Source organism: Astatotilapia calliptera, chromosome 16, assembly GCF_900246225.1.
Source record: "Astatotilapia calliptera chromosome 16, fAstCal1.2, whole genome shotgun sequence".
NCBI classification, from domain to species: domain Eukaryota; kingdom Metazoa; phylum Chordata; class Actinopteri; order Cichliformes; family Cichlidae; genus Astatotilapia; species Astatotilapia calliptera.
In genome coordinates, this window is record NC_039317.1 from 1,621,313 (window position 1) to 1,643,599 (window position 22,287).

A 22,287-nucleotide genomic window follows, 5' to 3' on the forward strand; every position below is an offset into this window, starting at 1 on the left:
AGTTTTATCGTAGCAGAGGAGCCAAATCAGCCCGGCCATTTACCAAGGAGAGTTTGTGATGAAGCTGTGTGACATCTTGTGCGACGCAGATTTTGGCAAATGTGAGCCTGAGAAGAAACGTATGTCAAAGTGTAACGACATGAAACTGCCCTGGGACAAACTTGTTGGACTTACAACAGATGGAGCGCCAGTGCTGTGCGGTGAAAAAAGCAGACTAGTCAGCAGGATGCGAGTAAAGATGCAGGAGAACTGTACTGGTGAGTTAACAGCACATCACTGCATCACACACCAGGAAAGGCTGTGTGGTAAAGTCCTAAAAATGGAGCATGTAATGATCACCGTGACGCAGACCGTACATTTGATCTGAGCTAAAGGTTTAAATCACCGTCAGTTTCAGTCTTTCATGTGGGAAATAGATTCAGAGTTTGCCCACATTCCTTCATGCAGAGCTCCGCTGGCTGAGTGGGGATAAAAGTTCTCAACAGAGTTTTTGAACTCAGCAAGGAAACCTGTCAGTTCATGCACATGTATGACGCAGTGAAGGTGTTTCAAGCTGTCACAAATGCACCAGTGCAGCCTGCCTCACTTTCCCTGTTGCAGTAATGTTGAACCCAGTCAGCGGACTTTGCTGAGCTGCACCTGTGCAGATTCAGATGCAGCTGCAGTGTAATGATGCACTTGGGGAAAGACACTGAACAGTTTATTAGCTCCACTCCTGCAGCAACGCCCAGCTCCGTCTGCATGCGGCTCCAACCTTGTGTTTGCTTTCATTTACTTTTCTGGGGTTTTGGCAGCATGTTCATATTTCTAACTTGCATCATTTTGACAGGATATATTTTTATGGAGAACAAAATATTTAAAGTTAAAGTAGATTTTTTTAAGTTTATTTATTCTGGAATTATATTCTTCTCTGTTTTTATTCATATTTATTTTTAAAAAACATTGTTTAAGTGTTCAATAAATGTTTATCTTGTTTGGCCGCGACCTAAAGTCTGCCTTGAGTTTTGGGCCCCTGCTTTAAAACATGCATAATGCAGTAAATAAACATTACGGAGCCAATCTAAGACGGACAATCCTGCTTTCTAGAGCTTCAGGTAAAACAAACAGTTAATATTTACAAGGATCAGGTTTCTAATCATCAGCTCTGACTTTTCAATTTTGGATCAGTTTCTCAAAACTAAACAGAAACGAGGTCACTGCTTTGTCATGAATGTCGGACTTTTATGTCTTGAAGTACATTTACATGTTACCTGTTTCACAGGATGCAGCCAAACACAGTGATATGTAATGTAAGTACAATGACAAAAGAACAAACTGTCTTCTGCTGCCTGATCTTCATCCTCTGACTCTTTTTCTCACTCTTCCTCTTCCTGCTCGAGCTTCCTGTAAGCGTCACTCAACACATGACAGAATTGTTCTTCTCAAAATGACTGAGACTAATTGGTGGTCAGTGTGCTGCATTTTGAAGGCCTGTGATCCTTGGTGAACAAAGTCTTCTAAATGATGCTCTGAGATTTGTTTTCAGAGACTTGCAGACACATTTGAGAGAGATCAGTGAAACGATACTTGGAGTTTAGCAGTGTTGTTATCAGAGCTGTGTGCATTTGTGTGTGTGTGTAAAATGAGGAAAAACTGTAATATGAAAATAGAGTACGGTGCAAAAGTCTTGAGTTATTTATTGAAACATGTACAAATATAAATGTAAGTACAGTATATAAAATAGCATAGAAGTTTAGTAGGGCCACCTTTACTCTCCAACACAGTGTTCATGTCATTTATTCAAGTAATGCTGAGGAATAGTTACGCAGGTCTCTTAAAGGACAGTCAGAAGCTCGGCGTGGGAGCTTGTCCTGGGAACTTTGGATGATGATCCCAAGATTAATGTTCAGTTTGTCTGGCAGTGTTGCGTGCTTCTTCCATTCAGGCGTGCCTCGTCGGCAGTGTGCTCGGGATGATTTTCATGCTGAGAAATTGAGCTGTTGCCAACCAAAGCTTTCAGATGGTAATGCATGGAAGATCAATCAATCAGAATCTGACTAAAGTTTTCCGTGTTCATAATTCCATCAGTTCTGACAATATTCCCAACACTGAAATGTGTCTCCAAACTGTGACAGTGACCCCGCTGTGTTTTACAGACAGCTGTAGACAGTGCTGCTCTTCTGACCCCACACATGTTAATGATGCTTGCATACAAACTGAGAGAAGGCCTTCTTTACAGCCACCCTTTCATTCAGTCTTCAGTGAAGATCAGTTGAAGGGCCAGATGCAGGTCTTAGTCAGGTCCTGGTCTTTTCTTCTTTATCTTAACATGACTTTCAGATATTACTCATTTGCTGTAGTTGGCTTTTTAGGCACATCACTTCTTTTGTCCTCTGCTTGTTTTAAAGACGCTGCACACCACGCTAACCTATGCCAGAGTTTTGGCTCTTAGCTCTTTGGGAATTTTTTGTAACTTTCCAGATGCAAAATCCAATTTTAAGCTTGTCAGACTGTGTTTGCATCTTTTATAGATTTAAATAGGAAATGGAAACAAATGAAGAATTTTTGTAGAGACTGCTAATAACAGAGTGCCTGAAGTTGTGGTTCGTCCCTTGGGTCGCGTGCTTTTTATGCTTGAATCACTCAGTGTTAGTGTCAAGTGGCTTTATCAATAAGCACATTCTTCATAAAAAGGCCACATACAAGATGAAAAGAAACATTTTAAAAAACCTTCCGAAAGCACGGAGAACGATTGTTCAAGGCCACTTTAAAACTTACAAGTCAAGCCAAATATAAAGGAATGAAGGACGCATCAAGACTCTTCTGCTTTTCACCATGACCCTAAACCATTAGTTACCAAAGTTACCCTTATGCTAAACTGCAAGTGTCTCCCATCTTCAAAAAGATAACCCTGATCATTGATTGGCCTTATCATTGTTACACACACACACACACACACACACACACACACACACACACACACACACACACACACACACACACACACTGAAACCAGTGAATGACTACATGGGAGGTCACAGTTCAATATGTTGCCTAAGAAGAGCTGGATGCAGAAACCACCGAGCATTAACTGAGAGACCTCTGCTTGCTGAGCCCTGTAAATATAAGCCATCAACAGGGTCCCTCGTCTTTCCTGTCATCTGATGTTTCTGGTATGGTACCAACTCTTTCCAGGTCACTTGGTGTCTTTCTGGAGATCCTCTTGGATGATGTTTCTTTGATGTTTCCTTAAAGATTGTGCTGATGCTGTTATTATAACATGTACCTGATCCGTGTGTTTCCATGTATGTTTGCTATATTAGGAGTGCTGCTGTGGATTAAAGTTTGCACTCTGCAGAGTGTCAGAAAACGTCTCTCAGGCAAGTATTTATGTGACGGGTGCGCTGGAAGCATCTGTCTTTAAACAAATGTCATTTGCTTCGACATTCTGCTGAATCAAAGTCCAAACTCACATTTTCTGAAGCAGACAAACGCTCTACTGCATCACCTGACTGTCAGTGTGGACAGTGTGTAGACCCTTGTACTGAAGACATTTATCTGCTATGAAAGAACATGATGCTAGCTCCAACTTCCAAATTATTATTCTCATCTCTGCTGAGTTACTTACAAAAATTATACTGACTGTGGGGGCTGTCTCTGTGTACATTTATTGCAGTATTTGCATTAAATGTAACTTTTGAATGTGTGTAAATACTAGAGATGGCACGATACCACTTTTTTATGTCCGATACCGATATCATAAATTTGGATATCTGCCGATACCGATATGAATCCGATATAGTGTTTTTTAATCAACAAAACTGTTTTTTAAATATCTTGCTGCATTTTGTATAAGTTCATACTCAAGTTTAAAACAACAACTACACTAAAGCTATTCTGTTATACCTGTATGCAAAAAAAATATTTCATAGTTCAGCAATACTGATCAATCTAATAAACTTAAACCTACACCATCCTCCCTATTCTGGTATTTTAAAGAGTACTTAGCATAAATATTAAGCAACCTAACTAATAGGGTTCCAACTCCCAGCAACAACAAAAATAAATAAATAAAAAATAGGGAACCACCCCTCACACTCCACCTCATGATGCTTAATCAACGTAATCAACCTTAATTTGATGCAGTGTGAAAAAAAATGCACAGAAATCAATTATTTTTCAAGAAATATTAAATAGATTCAACATCTTTCTTCAACAAAATTGCAGACTGCACAGATGGTACCTTCCCAAAGGAAAAAGCACTATAGCTTACTAGGGTATATATATTAGACTTAATAGTCACTATATACAGTAATTGACTTCTATTCATTTTACATCAAATTAAAACTTTGGGTGTCAGATAATTATTTATTAAAAGCTCGACATTTTAAATGAGAATAAGAAACAAAAGTGTGTCTTTGTGCCCCCTTTTCCCTGTTCATGCCCTATCGGCCCCCCTGGCTAAACTTTGCTAGATCCGCCCCTGCACAGTTACCAGCGTCAGCTACGTAGAAAAAGATCCTGGTGTAGAAAGTAATATTAAATAAATTCTAACAACAGCTGATCAAGCTTAAACGTGCTGCTGTTGTTCAGCCGCTGGTTTCCTCTTTCTGGTGCAAAGTGGGCCAAAAACAAACAACAGAGACGGACTCGCGACAGAAAAGCCGATCAGCTGATCATTAAGCAGTTTCATGATTGAAGTAGCAGCAAGAAGAGGCAGTCGCTCCATATATCGCTTGTTAAGCTTAACGCAGGAATGCTTTACAAACATTCAGAGATGGACTTACACACTTGCTTTACTTCTCTCGGGATAACTTTGTCGGAGATGAAATGCCGGGTTGCTAGCGAAGCTCCAAATGCTATCCAGACCACCGACAGGTCCCGCATGCCACAGCCGCTCTATCACGTGATGCATACTGCTCCAAGTGCTAACGTGCTGAGGCGAGTTACGGCGTGTTGCAAGTTTTGTGAGATGCTTTCGTGATATTTAATGGATCGGATTACATTTTTTATTTTTCTCCGATATCCGATCCAGTAATTTAGGTCAGTATCGGACCGATACCGATACGTAATATCGGATCGGTCCATCTCTAGTAAATACTAGCTAATGTGGGTGAGTTTAGCCCACCTGAAGGACTGAGATTCATGCATGCACATACGCACACACACACACACACACACACACACACACACACACACACACACATGCATGTACCTATCTGTCTAATATAAGACCCGTTGTAACAGCAGTATCTGTGCACACAGTTGTGCTCTCTCATTAAATCCTGTTAGATCCTCACATTAACAGATGATTGGTCTAATGTTCTATATTGTTGTGACAAGAAGAGTCCCAGCAGTGTTTCTGTTGTTCTCATGCTTGTGTTACCAAAGGAATATGAGATATCTGAGCCACGGAGATCTACTGCTGCTCATCAACAATCAATATTTCAAAACAGACTCTAAGAATAAATATAAATGAGCCATACTGTTACTCTGACTGATCATTAATTATGATACTAAACATTTGCACTGCAGTCAGCGTCACACACTCTCAGCGACTGCTTTAAATGTTCAGTAGCCACACACAGCTGAATATAGTGCAGTATTATCCTGTTTCAAAGCAGCAACCATCGTTCCCATCCCAAAACAGTCAAATGTCACATGTCTGAACGATTTCAGACCTGTGGCACTCACCCCCATTCCCGCCAAATGCCTGGAGAGACTGGTCATTAAACACATCAGAGCTGCTTTTCCACCATCCCTGGACTCGCACCAGTTTGCATACAGGGAGAACCGGTCAACCGAGGATGCGATCGCCACAGTGCTGCACACATTACTGAAGCACTTGGAACACAGGAACACCTATGCACGGCTCCTCTTTGTAGACTACAGCTCGGCTTTTAATACCATCCGGCCATACAAACTCCGTCCCAAACTCCACCAACTGGGACTTAACTCCTCTCTGTGCAACTGGATTGTGGACTTCCTCACTAACCGTAGACAGAGTGTCAGAGTGGGTAAGAACACCTCTTCCACCCTTGTGGTCAACACCGGTGCCCCTCAGGGGTGTGTTCTGAGCCCTCTGCTATACACTCTCTTCACCCATGACTGTATTTCCTCCTGCGCATCCAATCTCATTGTTAAGTTTGCAGATGACACTACAGTGCTCGGACTTATATCCAACAATGATGAGACAAACTATAGGACAGAGGTGCAACAACTAGAGTCATGGTGCCACGACAATAACTTGGTCTTAAACACCAAAAAGACCAAGGAGATCATTGTAGATTTCCGGAAGAGGGGTCATAACAACCATCTGCCTCTCTTCATTGGCAGTGAGGCGGTGGAGAGGGTGAGCAGTTTTAAATTCTTGGGGGTAACTGTGACCGAGGACCTGTCCTGGGGCAACCATATCACCTCAGTTGTACGGAAGGCCCAACAGCGCCTCTACTACCTGAGGAGACTGCGGAGCGCACACATTCCCAGATCTCTGATGTTGAACTTCTACAACTGTGCCATCAGCAGCGTTCTGACGTATGGATTTCTAGTGTGGTTCCCCAGCTGCACCAAGGCCGATCAGCAAGCACTCCAGCGGGTGGTGAAAGAAGCTGGCAGAATTATTGGAACAAGTCTGCCAGAGATCAGTAATATCTTCCCCACTCGCTGTCTGAGGAGGGTGCACAGTATCCTGCGGGACCAACATCACCCTGCGCGCCACCTTTTCCATCTGCTGCCCTCAGGGAGAAGGTACAGGTCTATACAGGCCAGAACATCCAGACTGGCCAACAGCCTGTATCCACAGGCTGTGAGGCTCCTGAACTCTCTGCCCCCCTCTCACGGACAATAACCATATCCAACTTCTTAATAGCAATGAACTGGTCTGCATTGGTGCATCATATCTTTATTCTCTTCCCCCTCCTGCCCCCCCCCCCCCTCTTTCTTAAATAGATAACTATCATATCTGATATCATATCTCACAGTACAATAATATTGAATGGGTTGCATTGTTGTATTTTGTCATGTTTCTCAGGTCTTTGTCTGAATTTCTACGAACATTATTGCTAAGGATTGTCTTATTGCATTGGAGTCACACTGGGTTAAATATGTACACTTGGGTTTTAAGGGGTATTTATTATTTTCTTCTTTTTTTGGGGTTGTATGGAAGCCCCAAACGCAATTTCATTGTTCTTGACAATGACAATAAAATAAATAAATACTAAATACTAAATTTACGTCTCACTGCTGTCCAACTAAGTAATCACTGAAAGCAAACATGCTTGTATCTGACTGCCAAAGTATGCTAATATATGGACTATTAATGATGTCTCCATCTTTAGCTTTGAACCTTCTTTCTACGTGTTCTGTCCCCGATCTAAAGCGGTCTTTAAAAAACCGACTGAGATCCGTTCACAGAGCTAATTTCTTGCCTTTCTTTACTCTGTAAGCTCTCATGACTCAACAGATGCAGCAGGTTGTTTGTCACAAAGAGGTTGACCTTACTCCATTTCTTTTCAGCCCCTTTGACAGCGGACACAGCGACTGACTCAGAGGGAGCTTAACTACATACTGTGTTTTTCACTTTCTTTCTGCACAAACCGACTTCAGCACCATTCTGTCAACTCTGGAAAACAAATGTCACCTCATCAGGTCCAATCAGCATGTGCCAAAAACTTCGACTGCCTCTTAGTGTTTGGCGTGGGTGACATTACAAGGGGTGGCTCCAAACCTGAAACTGACCTTTAAGAACATAAAATCCTATTAATGAGTTGAACTTTTCTGAAATCATTTTGAGTTTGTGTTATTACAACAGTGTTCAGCTCAACAGCCAAACCTGAGTGCTATGATCTGCTTCATGTTTCTGCTTCAGCTTTCACTGCCATAACTTTATTTATCCCCAAACCTGGGAAACTACTCTGCTTTTGTTAATACCCCCATTATTGTCTTCATTGATTTTGCCTGAGCCTTATTATCCTTTTCTGTGGTTCAGTTGAGTCTATTCTTTGGAACTTATCATCCTGTTTTTGAGTCCTAGTAATTTGTTGTGGCTGCCGACTTGCAGTTACTGCGGCCATGCCACCCTGGTGCAGTATTGTCTGTGATGCTGCAAGTTTAAATGAAAGGCCTGTCTATATTTCCACCAGCCTTGAGTCCTGTGGTATCAGCTGCTGTAACATCAGCAGCTCTCTGATCTGTGAGGGCGTTTCTTCGCTGAAATAGAGGGACTGTAGGCTGACATGAGTACAAAGATAAATGGTCGATGGGATAAATCTGGTGGTTAAATGTGCAAAAAATGTGTCAAAAGTACTGTGGAGTTCCTGACAGGTAATAGTCCTATGGAGCAATAGAAAGAGTTTTTCTTCTGTTCTTGTAGCTGATACAGTTTTACATCTAATCTTATGCTAGCGTTGTCACAGGCCAGTGTACTTCTTTAAAGCTGAATCCACTGTGATACTTTCTGACTGCTGAGGTGACAAAGGTATTGGTTTACAATATCAGATTTGGCTACACAGTTATCATGGCAAAATATTTGGTAATTAACTTTACAACTCATTATTGCAGTGGCTCAATCGGGCCAGCCAGCATGGGCATGTATTGATTTATGCTCATGTGCAGCCCCGTGTTTAAAAACAATTTTAAACATCATTTTTTTGTTGGGTATTTATTATTTTATTTTAAACTTTGTATTAAACTCAAAGTTTTAATTCTAACTAAATTACTAAATATTGCAAGAAATATGTAATCAAAACATATTCAGCCTACATTAAATGTACTCACTGTGTAGACTAGAAGTATTTCTGGATCATTGCAGGTCTTGATGATTTGTAACTACTTATAAATGCTCGGTAGCTTGATCTAATATCGAGCTAATATAGCTAATATATTATCTTATATATAATTTATGTGCAGAATAACAAGTAATAAAGGCTTTAAAATGCACGTCGCTGCAGCCCCCTGTGGCTTCTGCACTGTGGCTGCTGGGTGAGCCTAACCCTAACCCATCTGGGGCTCTCCTCAGATCTTTTCTAGGAGGCCGGGGCGGCTGCCCCTCCGGTGGTCCTCCTTGGGCTCTTGTGCTCTGGGGGCCTCTAGATGTCTGGGGCCTGGATCTCTTCCATGCCTGCTTCATGTCCTGGGGGGCGGGGCTATGGCTCCCCACACCCAGTATCAGTCAGTTACGTGGAGAAACCCTGTGAATACAAGCGCACTCACACACACAGGTGTGCACAGACACACACTATCCTCTTTGGTTGCTGCCTCTAAACATATGGTCTGTTGTCGGTCTGTGTTCTGCTCAGTAACATTCAGTATTTATTACTCATGCTTATGTTAGTTGTTGCTGTTGTTTCCCTGCTGTTCTCTTTTTGCTTGTTTTTTTCCAGCAGGTAATCAAACTGATTTGTAGTGTCTTTGCTCTCTGCCCCTCTTCTTTTTTTGAGCTTCTTCCCAACATCTCTTGTCTTCGTCTTTCCCTTTCTTATCCCACGGTCCTGTCCGTTCCGACTGTAATAAGTCAAAAGTAAAATAATAATAATAATAATAATAATAATAATAATAATAATAATAAAGATTGAACAAACTATGACAATCAAGTGGACAGCAAAGCCGTGATGATCCACCTGAGAAAATAATCTGCTGGGCATTTTTCTTGGCCTTCAGACAATAATTGTGATTGCTATAGTGTCGGACAGGACAGGCAAAAACAAGAAAAAAGCTTTAAAATAAATACTAAAAAGTACAATAATTGTATTCAGTATGGCAAAGTAGAGCCTGCACGTTCCATAACAAACATATATTAAATATCTATTGACTTGTAAATATACATAGTTAATTTCCTATTAGTCCCTTTTATTCCCTTCCTGTGGTGTTGGACATAGCAAAGTTAAATCTGGTCCAAAGGGATTGGTGAAGGAGGACCTTGGGGCAAATCATATTAGAGAAGGGGCCAATAGTACCCTTGAGACACCCCCTTACTCAGAAGAGCAGAGAGAGGCTGAAGAGCTGAGAACAGCAGGTTACTCGACATTAGCCTACAGCCTGGAAAGTTTCTCTGTGAGAGACGTCACTGCGGCAACAGGGAGGTGACTGTTGTTAGCCATCCCACTTTAGTCAGCCAAAACGTTTCAAAGAGGAGAAGTCGAGGCTGTAATGTTATTCCCTACTACAGACCCCAGCTCCCCCTAAGTTGGTGAAGTTGTTCAATGGATGGATGGAGGGATGGACAGATGGATGGATGATGGATGGACGGCTGGATGGATGATGGATGGATAGATGGATGGATGGATGGACGGCTGGATGGATGATGGATGATGGATGGATAGATAGATGAATGGATGGATGATGGATGGACGGACGGACGGCTGGATGGATGGATGATGGATGATGGATGGATAGATGGATGGATGGATGGATGGATGGATGGATGGATGATGGATGGATGGATGGATGGATGGATGGATGGATGGATGGACGGCTGGATGGATGATGGATGGATGGATGGATGGATGGATGGAAGGACGGACGGACGGACGGACGGACGGCTGGATGGATGATGGATAATGGATGGACGAATGGATAGATGGATGGATGGATGGACGGATAGATGGATGCATGGACGGAGGGACAGATGGATGAATGGACGGACGGATGGATGGATGGATGGATGGATGGATGGATGGACGGATGGATGGACGGATGGATGGATGGACAGATGGACGGACGAATGGACGGACGGATGGATGGATGGATGGATGGACGGATGGATGGACGGATGGATGGATGGACAGATGGACGGATGGATGGATGGACGGATGGATGGACGGACGGATGGATGATGGACGGACTGACGGACGGACGGCTGGATGGATGGATGGACGGACGGACGAACGGACGGATGGATGGACCGGATGGATAGATGGACGGACAGATGGATGAATGGATGATGGATGGACGGACGGACGGACGGACGGACGGATGGATGGATGATGGATGGATAGATGGATGGATGGACGGATGGATGATGGACGGACTGACGGACGGATGGACTGACGGACGGACGGACGGCTGGATGGATAGATGGACGGACGGACGGACGGATGGAGGGACAGACAGATGAATGGATGGATGATGGATGGATGGAGGGACAGACAGATGGAGGGACAGACAGATGAATGGATGGATGGATGGATGGACGGATCACAGTAAGTCCTGTAAATGTGAAAAGAGACTGCGTGGCTCAGGACACCATTAAACCTGCATTATTGGATTTGGGGGACTGCAGTGCTACTAGAGCGTCAAAATAACTTAATAGACAAACTCCTAAACTATCTAAACTCCAGATAGATTCTTTCCTCATAAAATTGATGTGTCTAAAACAACTGCTCGCTAAAATAACAGAAAATGAGCATTTCTCTTAACTGGTTTCTCTCTTTATACGTGCTTTTTCCTTAGCGTCTCTTCCCAGCTGCGGATTTTTTTCAACCATAGGTAATTAATTCTCACCAGTTTTATTCTCCACCAGTTTGCTTGCAAATGAAAAAGAGTCCTCTGGCACTGAATAAGCTGCTCAATAGCAATATTAAAAGTGATTCAGTACAAACTTTTGCTTGTGAAAGAAGTGAGGTGTTAATTAAATCAGTAAAACCTGCAGTTAAAAAAATTGCCACCAAAGGTTTGGAAACGTCCACGATCCAGTGATCGTTAGAGGAGGAGTTGCTCAAAAGCAGATGCTTGTGAGTCATTTATCTCACTTGCACTTTGACACCAAAGCCGTTATTGTCTGGCATCTGCACAGAACAGCTCAAGCCTCTCACATCAAGGCAGCTGCACCAAATGACTCGTAAATGGAGCCATTTTCAAATGATTTATGAATATTTGTTCCACTGAAGTGCAGAGAAAGGTCTTCACATTGCACAAAGAAATAGCCCATGAAGACAGAGGAGAGCAAAACTGACCAAAGGAATCACACTTAAAATGTTAGATAAAAAACTTTATTTTTATAACTGATTATAATTACTGTGTAAGTACTGCGATTGAAACTGTGCCATAAACCACTTATTATCTAAATGACATTGCGGGTGTAATCAGAGTGACTCTCTTTCACACCATGAACACATTTCATAGCTATGAATGAGAAATGTGTCTGGGAATGCTATTTGCTGTAGAATTAGGAAAGAGCAAAGTCTCGCCGGGCGTCACAGAGAGTGGTATTAAGGCCAGTTTCATGATTATAGTCTGTGGGAGTTTCTGCTTTGGCATAATTAACTCACACACTCAGTGTGTTTCCAAACGATACACACATTTTTATCTCCATTGATTATGTAAACTGGTTAAAGCATGCAGTAGTTTGCACAGATCATCGGTGTTTTTACCAGGTGACTCGGGGAAAAATGGACCAAAATATTGAAACTGGTAGAGAAGCCGTGATAGCAACCACACATGGGACAGATCAGCAGCTTCAGCTGCCTGATGCATCCAGTGTCACGGTCCGCTGTGACGGACCGAGTGGAGAATGCGTGTAATGGACCCAGGTGCGTACACAAGTGAACAGACGGGAGTGAACTTTAACAGAAGGCGAGCCTTTAATATGGCTGAAAACAAGGTGTGCAAATACAGCAGGGATGGCGTGGCTAAACAAAAACCTAAACTGGGAACAAACGATGGTGAGGCTATGGCTTGGAAGACAACAGACCAGGCATGGAAACACGGAGGGTGGGAACACAGACGACGCGACACAGACTGTAAGAAACACAGAGACTAAATACACATGAGGGATGATCAGGGGAAGTGGCCACACATGGGAACGCAGCTGACACACATGAACTTAACGACAGGACAGGAGGAGTGAGCTGAATACACAGACAGTGAATGCAGGCCTTCAAAGTAAAACAGGAAACATGAGACATGAACCAGGGAGACGTAGTACAGGGGGAGGTGACATAACTGACAGCATGAACTTGACAGTACAAGACACACAGACATAAACACACGAAGGGCAAGGGAGACGTAATGCAAGGGTAACATAATTACAAAAAGGACTGGGCTACCTTAAAGAACCTAAGCAAACAATAAACATCAAAATAGGTTAAGCATAACACACTGGGTCACACGACCCAGGACCATGACATCCAGTGCTTCAACAGCAGTCAAAGAAAGATGTCTGACTCTCAAGGACAGAACACAACAAAGACAAAGTGACACCACCAGAATGAAACGGTTTGTTTGCTCATGGGTATTATGTTGATGAACGTAAAGATCCAAAAACATCATCTATTTTATTCAAATTGAAGACAACTTGCAGTTCTTATGATTTCACAGTAAGTTCTGACATGTAGAAATAGTTTCACTGCACACTCTCCGCCACTGGGAACCATTTAAAGTTCACTGTCTTCCCCGAGGACCCTTAACCACGTGGAAACGAAGAGTTGAAAAATCACTTAGTGTTGGGCTTTGGTTGCATTCAGGAAAATGCTTTAACAAGCTCAGCTTCTGACTCTGGATGTTACCTTTTAAATCAAGTCTCTTACATTCATTTTGGCCTCACTGTTTCTTTGTGATCGTTTGGGGATGTCAGATAGATTCCATATAAACAGGTCCTAGCTTTGTGACTGCCAGCGTGGAGTGCTCATGCTAAATGGACCTGCATTTATATAGCTGCTAGCTGCTCTGCCTCCAGCCTTTAATCCTGTCACATTTCAACCAATCTGCAGTCAAACACGCCATGATTAGAATCTTTGATTTAAGGTTGTGTTGTACTTAACATTTATTGACAGCTCACTGGAATACTAAAATAGTCACACTGGGGAAAAGAAAATCGTGTACCTTTAACCTCCTAGGACCTGACGTCCACATATGTGGACATCATATTTTGGGCTGTCTAGACCAAAATATAAAATTTTGCTCTACACAAGTGCCTGAAATCCACTTCCAAGGACGTTATACTGCCACTGCTCTGAAAATTTAAAACAAATGTCCTCTTATGTGGATCTCATTTTTCTCAGAAACAAAAATCAGCTAATTATTTTTTGTTACATTCATCAGGTCCCCATCAGCCCAAAGCAAAGAGAATTTGAAGTTGCAGGCCATGAAAGAGTTCGGGTCTTAGGAGGTTAAGGATGTCACTGGATCTATACCCTTAGAGGTGCTGCTGAAATTGTTGCAGAAAAAATAGACAAGTTAAATATTCCAAATTACATCCAGGCTCAGTTATCGATTTGATATATTTACATATATTTACAGAACCTTTGGCCAAAGGTGGTCCTGTTTACCCTGTGCTTGAAGCAGTCTATTCCTGGTATTTTAGCCTTTCCCCATATATAAAGCCATGCACATGAGGTTAACAGGTCATTCTTAGATGGCTGCAGGAGGGGATACATGCTAAATGAGCATTATTAATTGTAAAGGACAAGATGAATGTGGCTTTAAGCACTTTCAGTGATCAGTAACTGAAAACAGCTGTGCCAGTCGTTTGTTTTCAGCTGTCATAATGTTTTAAATGATTTTTATTCAAGTGAAAGAATGAAACACAGCACCCTCAAAAGCAAACTTAACACATTTGCATTACTTTGCACTGCGAGGGTTATATTACAACCCTGGTGTTTTATGATGTTGTTATTACAACGTCAACCTGATCCCATCAATAGTTTTAATAGATCATTTATGACCACGTCAGCACTGTTAACATGGACGTCTGTGTAGTATTGAGCTTTTTCCTTCGAGCTATGATGTTGAAGTGTTACACACTAACATGGTGTTTTTATGATCTTCATATTCATGGAGTGTGTGTTTCCCAAACCTTCATGGCAACATTGTGACGTTGTAGAGCATTGTGTTGAAAAATGTAAAGAATGTGTTTAACAGGTCTCTCCATACCCGTTCATTTATAATTTATTATACTTAATTTGATTTCTTAATTTGATCTTGTCAATAGTGATGAAAGTCAAAGTAATGCTTAGTCAACCTAACTACTCATTATCCCACAAGGCCCAGTGTATGAAGTTATGATTGTGGGAAATCATAAAGTCCATCATAAAGGTCGCGGATGACACCACAGTGGTTGGACTCATCTCAAGGGGGGATGAGTCAGACTACAGAGATGAGGTCAACAGACTGACTGAGTGGTGTTCAGTTAACAACCTCCAACTGAACACCACGAAAACTAAAGAACTTATCTTGGACTTCAGGAAGGGCAGAGCAGACCCGGCCCCACTTTACATTCACGGGAGCTGTGTGGAGAGGGTACACTCCATGAGGTTTCTGGGCGTGCAGATCTCTGATGACCTCTCCTGGACTGCAAATACCATGGCGGTGGTTAAAAAGGCCCAGCAGCATCTCCACTTTCTGAGAGTGCTCAGGAGGAACAACCTGGAGGAGAGGCTGCTGGTGACATTTTACAGAGCCACCATAGAGAGCATCCTAACATACGGCATAACAACATGGTATGCAGGGTGCTCAGCTGCAGACAGGAAAGTACTGCAGAGGGTCATCAACACAGCCCAGAAGATCACTGGCTGCTCTCTGCCCAGCCTGGAGGTCACTGCAAACTCTCGGTACCTCAGCAGAGCTGGCAATATCATCAAGGACCACTCTCACCCCAGCAACCAACTGTTTGAACTATTACCGTCAGGCCGACGGTACAGGTCACATAAAACCAGGACAAACAGATTCAGGGATAGCTTCTTTCCCAGAGCTATCACCGTAGTAAATAAGCACAAAAACAATTGAACCTATTCCATACCGTCACTGTCATTATATTATGCTGCTATTCATACTGTCATCATATTAATGCTGCTATCCTGTATATATTGTACTTACTATTGTTTGAGTACTTACGATTGTTTTTTGTACTTTATATATATATATATATATATATATATATATATATATATATATATATATATTTTTTTTTATTCATATTTTTTTTTATATTTTATATTTTACATTTATATTTATTATTGAAACTTGCACGAAGGGAGTGGCACTCCAATTTTGTTGTACTCTGTACAATGACAATAAAGGCTATTCTATTCTATTCTATTCTATTCTATTCTAAATATGATGGGAATATAAAGTAAATAGATTTTCCCATTTGGTGTGACCTTGACCTGATTATCACCAAAACGAAATGAGCTTGAACTGTTGCTGGTGTCTACGGTCACCAGTTTGAAGTGAACACTCCCTCCCTGCAGGGGAGAATAGAAAAGCCTGAATACATGTTTAGATATTCGATTTGCACATTTTCATAAGCAATATGCGCCTTTATTACTTTAAAAATGTGTAAATTATCTTTGGGTCCAGCAAAGAGCCCTGTGGGACACTTACTATATCCCAGTCTTTCGAATGCATTAACAGGAGAACAGCCTCTTGTTATTCATCTTCTACCACAGCAGTGTGGAAGTTACATGCATAGATGGACGGTGGGTTGTGTTTGGTGAACAAATGTGTAGAAAAATAAACAAATGTATGAGACTGGAAAGGTTTTGGTAGCATTGAAAAGCTCAGTCAGACTTAAATAACAAAGTATGAAGACGGCAATATGTGCATATGATAAACACATACAAGTGCCATCTGTGACATGAGCTGCGCTCTCTGTTACGCAGCTTAATATCCCTCCTGTGTACTCGGGGGACGCTGGCACGACTCCTGCTGACTCCGTTTAGGGAGGTCCCACTGTGAGTGGGCTCAATCGCACATTTCACTGTGACAACTCTGGAGAGTTTTCTGCAGGGAAAAAATACAGCATGAGTAGAGTTTTGATGTTAAATGTCAAAACTGTGGAACTAAAAAGAAAATGAAATAAACACAAAGAGAAGGAGATGGAAATTATAGCTGCAGATAAAATAAATTTATATTCTCCTGGAAATCATATCTATTCTGTTTCCATACTTTTAATTGTTCAGGTTTTCATATAAAAGTGATTATTGTGACACAAAATGCAGTTTTTTTGTTGTAATTTCTGTATTTTATTGTTCGGGGAGGACTGAGGCCTCATCCTCTGTGCTCATCACAGGAGGGCTCTGAGACTGGGATGGCCAGTCTGAACACCGCACCATCACATTTCAGCTGACTCACATTTTCTGCAGAAAGCTTAAAGGTGCAGTACGTCATTGTTTTGGGGGATTTAATTAACAAAAACATATTGCAAATATGCACTCATGTATTTACATATCTTTAACATCAGAGCGAGGACCGCTTCATGGTCATCATTTAACATTTATTCATGCATATTTTCTTCATCTATTATGTCTTTGAAGTAACATAATAAGTCAAAGGACACTTAACGATGTTAAAAATATATAAAGATTAAACTCTGCCTCTTTATTGTAGCGTGCATCTAAAAGCTATGAAGCACCAATAATACTCCACAGTTTGAGCAGGAGAGCAGTGCCCTACAGCAGAGGACGTGAACAGAAGCATGACCCAGATCTTCCTGGTTTAATGCCATTCCACCATAACTGCAAGGGACCAGAGAAACCTACCAGAGAAAATAGCCAAATTATACATATGGAACAACAGATAGACATATTTCCAAATTTGCATTCATCATCTTCTAATGTGCTGTACTCAGTGATTTGCCATGGTTATTAAATGGCATGGCTTCAGGGATAGCCAAGACCGTCTCTCTGTTCACTTTGAGTCCAAAATGAAATCTTCACAGCTTCCATTCATGGTTCCCAATAAAAATGATTTACTTTAGTTTCAACACCACTTGGATCTTTCTCACCATGACATTTGCTGTAAATACTGGAAATGTTTTACCTGTTCTTTGGTTTAGAACAACATTTTAATAAGAAGAGATTTACTGACTCTGAACTGATCAGAGTCTGACTGGCCGACAGAAACAGAGACACACAGAGTTTTGTCCAGACGACATAAAATCCATCAAAAATGCCAAAACCAAACTGATCATAAAAATCAAATGAGATCAAATATTCTATCAGTTTGACTCCAGGATGAAAGAAGACTTTTGGACTAGCAGCAAATCATTTTTTATGATCTGACAGTGAGTTAGCATACGTATACGTGTTCATCTGCCTGTTGTTGCTAACTCTGTAAATATAACAATGGTCATGCTCTAATTATCAAGATATCTAGTAAATTATGCGTTTTCGTGCACTTTGCGGTGCTTGCAATCATTGTATCCTGCAGGTAAGTAAATTCCCAAAATTCGCCTCTGTTCATCTGGACGTTTTCAGTGGGAGAAACATTTCGTCACTCATCCAAGTGACTCCTTCACTCTCAGCTGACTGCAGGTCCCTTTGCACAATGACTGAAACTCAGTGACAAAAATACTTATGAGCCCCTGAAACAAGGAAGTGGTTACAGGACGAGGGTGATAGACAAAGACAAGGCTACTGACCGGACCTCATACCACAGGCTGTACCCAGGGGAGTCTACACCAAGTCTGTATGGTTTACCAAAGATACATAAACAGGGTGCATCTTTAAGACCGATTGTCTGCACGATCAACTCGGTCACCTATAACATCTCCAAGTTTCTGGCTTCGATCCCCAATCTGCTCTGAACACCACATCCAGAACACCCTGGATTTTGTTGAGAAGGTGAGAGATGTCATGATGGAGGCAGATGAAACCATGGTCTTGTACGACGTTACATCGCTTCACTTGCATCCCATTGAGGTAGTTCGTAAGAGATTACAGGATGACCCCAACCTCAGCAACAGGACCGACCAAATGTGTTTGAACTGTGTCTTCATTCCGATTTCACATACAGGGGTCAGTTCTACAGGCAGAAACATGGGTGTGTCATGGGCTCCCAGTTTCACCCATCGTGGCCAATTTGTACATGGAAGAAGTGGAAAAGAGGGCTTTGCTATTGTTGGCTCTGCGCTTCCACAGGCCCGCATGTTTAGAGACTTATCACCCATGAAGAAAGCAAGACAATGACGGAACCGGGCTTCAAGGCAGTCTGGTCAGAACCAGGCTCTTAGAGCTGAACGCTCCTCACCGGCTTCCTAGCCAACTAAAAATAAACAGCCTAACAGCCTTTTATTCTGAGAACACTGTGTGTGTGTGTGTGTGTGTGTGTGTGTGTGTGTGTGTGTGTGTGTGTGTGTGTGTGTGTGTGTGTGTGTGTGTGTGTTTGTGTGACCTCCTGCTCACCAAAAGGGTCATAAAGCCAGGAAGTTACTAAGCAAGGAAACAGAACCTTCACATAGGATGAGCCTATAATAAAACACTACAGCCTCCCCCACCATTCAACCGGCTGGGGAGGGGGTCAGAAACACAGGGATGTCTTTGATCATACAGTTTGAACCAAGGCTTACAAATTTAAGTAGCACAATGACAATATTTAACAATTTCAACCTAACAGCTATCCTACCCTGAAACACCACCAAGCCATTGGTGCAGGTATGTTTACGACACCAACTCTCTGCCATCTATAATCCAGTTTTGAGATCCCTTCCCAGACGCCTTAACGCCCACTCACATCCTGGGCCATCTGACCTCAGGAATTCACATGATAAGGTGGGGCCAGGTTTCACAATGAACACACCCGAAACTCTGGCTGATTGTGACCCACGCCCAGTTTCACACCTTGGCTCAGGCGATTAGAGGATCATCAGGGGTCCTTTTGTCCCTCTGTGGGGGGAAACTCCCACTAGGTTTATATCTGGGACTCTCCACCATTTGACCTTAGAACTGAAGAAGCTTCTCGGATGAGAGGTGAAACGTCTTCAAGCAACTTAAAGAAGTCCAGACGCTTTTCTTTGCAAGCTCCTTTGACTACGATGACCTGGATGACTGAGAACCTTCACAGACAGGTATGTTCAGGTATTTTCACACCTGGGTGAAAATCAGATCTCAGAATCTTCAATAACTATGAAACGAATCAGTGTGTTTGCTGCCTTAACAGCTCAGTAATACCAGAGCAAATACTGGGAAGTAAATCACAATGAAGTGTTTAAGGTTATTTCAAGTTCACAGTACTTGAGTATACACTTGGATAGTAACATATTCTGAATGTCATGGTTGCAGATTTGGCTGTCATGTGTGGCAGGCAGAGTTGTGGACTCAGATGCAGGACTGAACCCAAAAGCAGCTTTACTGCCGGACTTTCAGGAAACAAGAATATAAGAAACTACACAGGCGCATGCTAGCTAGGAAACACAACAGACAGGACACTCGAGATAGACGAGAGATCGGCAGGAGAAACTGAAGGAGCACAACGATCGTGCAGAAAAGGTTTTTATTTACAAAGAGTGAATGGTAAGGTAACAGAAAAAGCAAAAGTGACAGTTATCGAGAGTCTGTCTGAAAGGTTGATCACATTGGGCCAGTAAAGCATATACTGGAATGAGAGACTAGAGCCTTAGTTGAGGTCTGGGAGCTAGCAGGTTGGAGGTCTGGTGTGGAGTGGAATACCCTGTCACGAAACAAGAATCAGGGATTACTTTTCATGTAAGTACAAGAGACAAACAAACGAGGAGATCCAATTTACCATCAAGGGTGACGGCACATCTGGCAGAGAACCACAGCCAAGCCTCATACACAGAAGGCTCCACCCCTCAGGTACAGGTAAGCCTGCCAACCCATCTACCTGCAAAGGAGAAAAAGCCATCTCCAGCCTGAACCCTACACTATAGTATTATATGGATTTCAGCAAAGGAGGCTTTTGTTTAGCGTTTGGATCGGAGCATGCATTTGTACAAATGTCTACAATGACACACAAATCACTGTAGACATTTTTAAACTTGTGGATCAGCCTTTAAATTCACTCCACAGTTGTATACACAGCCCTCTATTTCGATCGAAAGATGACTACGAGGCCGTTTAATGTCCATCTCGCACTAAGAAAATATTTTATTCATCTCTGAAACTTCTTTAGTTACAGCAGTTAAAACACCACCAACATAGCTCAGCCTAAATAAGTAGAATAGTCGTGACAGCTGGTTTGAAAAAGTCCCGAGTGTTCATCGCGGGACTGCACTCACCCTCTGGGCAAAACAAACACTAGCATGTACGTGTAATCTCTAGCAGCCGGGCGTGCTAGAGGCTGCAAGCACTGATGCAGCTGTGACAATACTTGTAAATGCATCCATCAAACTAAAGTGGAGCAGATTTTTCTATGACTGAAGGTGTTATAAGTACTGTGAAAAGGTTGGGCTTGACTAGTCTGGCCTAATTGCATAAGCCTTGGCCTTTCTCCAGGGGCCTCCCTTTACCTTATAAATCATACCAATGTCTGTTTTATACCATAGCACTGCAGTCATTGGTCATTTCTGCTGCAGGTCCTCAATCCTCAGTCCTCCAATATTACTTTCCTCTCCACCTAATAATTCATAACTTCCATCAACCCTGCAGGCCGATAATCTTGCTCTCTTGATCGATTCAGAGGACACAGCCACTGAATCATAATCATGGAGCAGGTTGCTCTAAGTTGTACACAAAGTTAAGGTTGCTGCAGACTCACAAAGGCAGGGGACCATAGTGAACAAAACCACTGGCTGTTAGAATAGCAGAAGTGATGGCTATTAATCCAGAGCTGGTGAGGGGAAGGCATGTCTCCTTTAATCAGTGAATTCCTCACATGCCTTTCAGTGAGTGCCAGATCAATTTCACACTTCTCCAAAGAGGAATTTCTGAGCCTGTTTTCTAACAATAGCACAACATGCTCAGCCCACAACTTTGCAGCTTTAAATTCAGTATCAAGAAAGAAACTGTTGAAATAAGTGTTCTCAAACACGTCTGGTTAGTTCTGTAAATATGAAATTGGATAACAAAGCTATTTATGTTTACAGAATGAAAACTGGGGCTGTGAGCACACAGGGTGATGGCTTTGGACAAAAGTTATAAATCTGAGCGACAGACGATTTATCTTCCCCTGGTCTGTGTGACCACTATGAGTCTCCCAAATGAAGAAATATGAGGAGATGGTAAAAGCTGACCTTCACAGGTCAGTGCCCACTGATACCTTGTCTGTTTTTCTTTCCTCCCTAGAAAAGAGGCACAGTGTTCATGCATAACCAACACAATGAAAGCTGAATGTGTATTCATATTATAAACTAGAAGGGTGTGTGCAGAGCGTGTCCTTCCCCTGTGCCCAGTGCCAAAGGTTGTTTTCTTTCAAATTAAGCTGAATGCACAGACAAAACTCAGGATTTTGACATTTTTCTGCCACGTCTTGGTATAAATATAAACAGTCTAGCACAGATCAAAAGATTTAGCAAAATACTAATCTGGGCATAGCGGACACAGTGGCAGATGTGGGAACCCTAAGCTCAGGTAGAGCAGCAGTGTGGGAATTTCACAATACCAGAAAGTTATGTGTGCTACTGATATCAGCAGGATT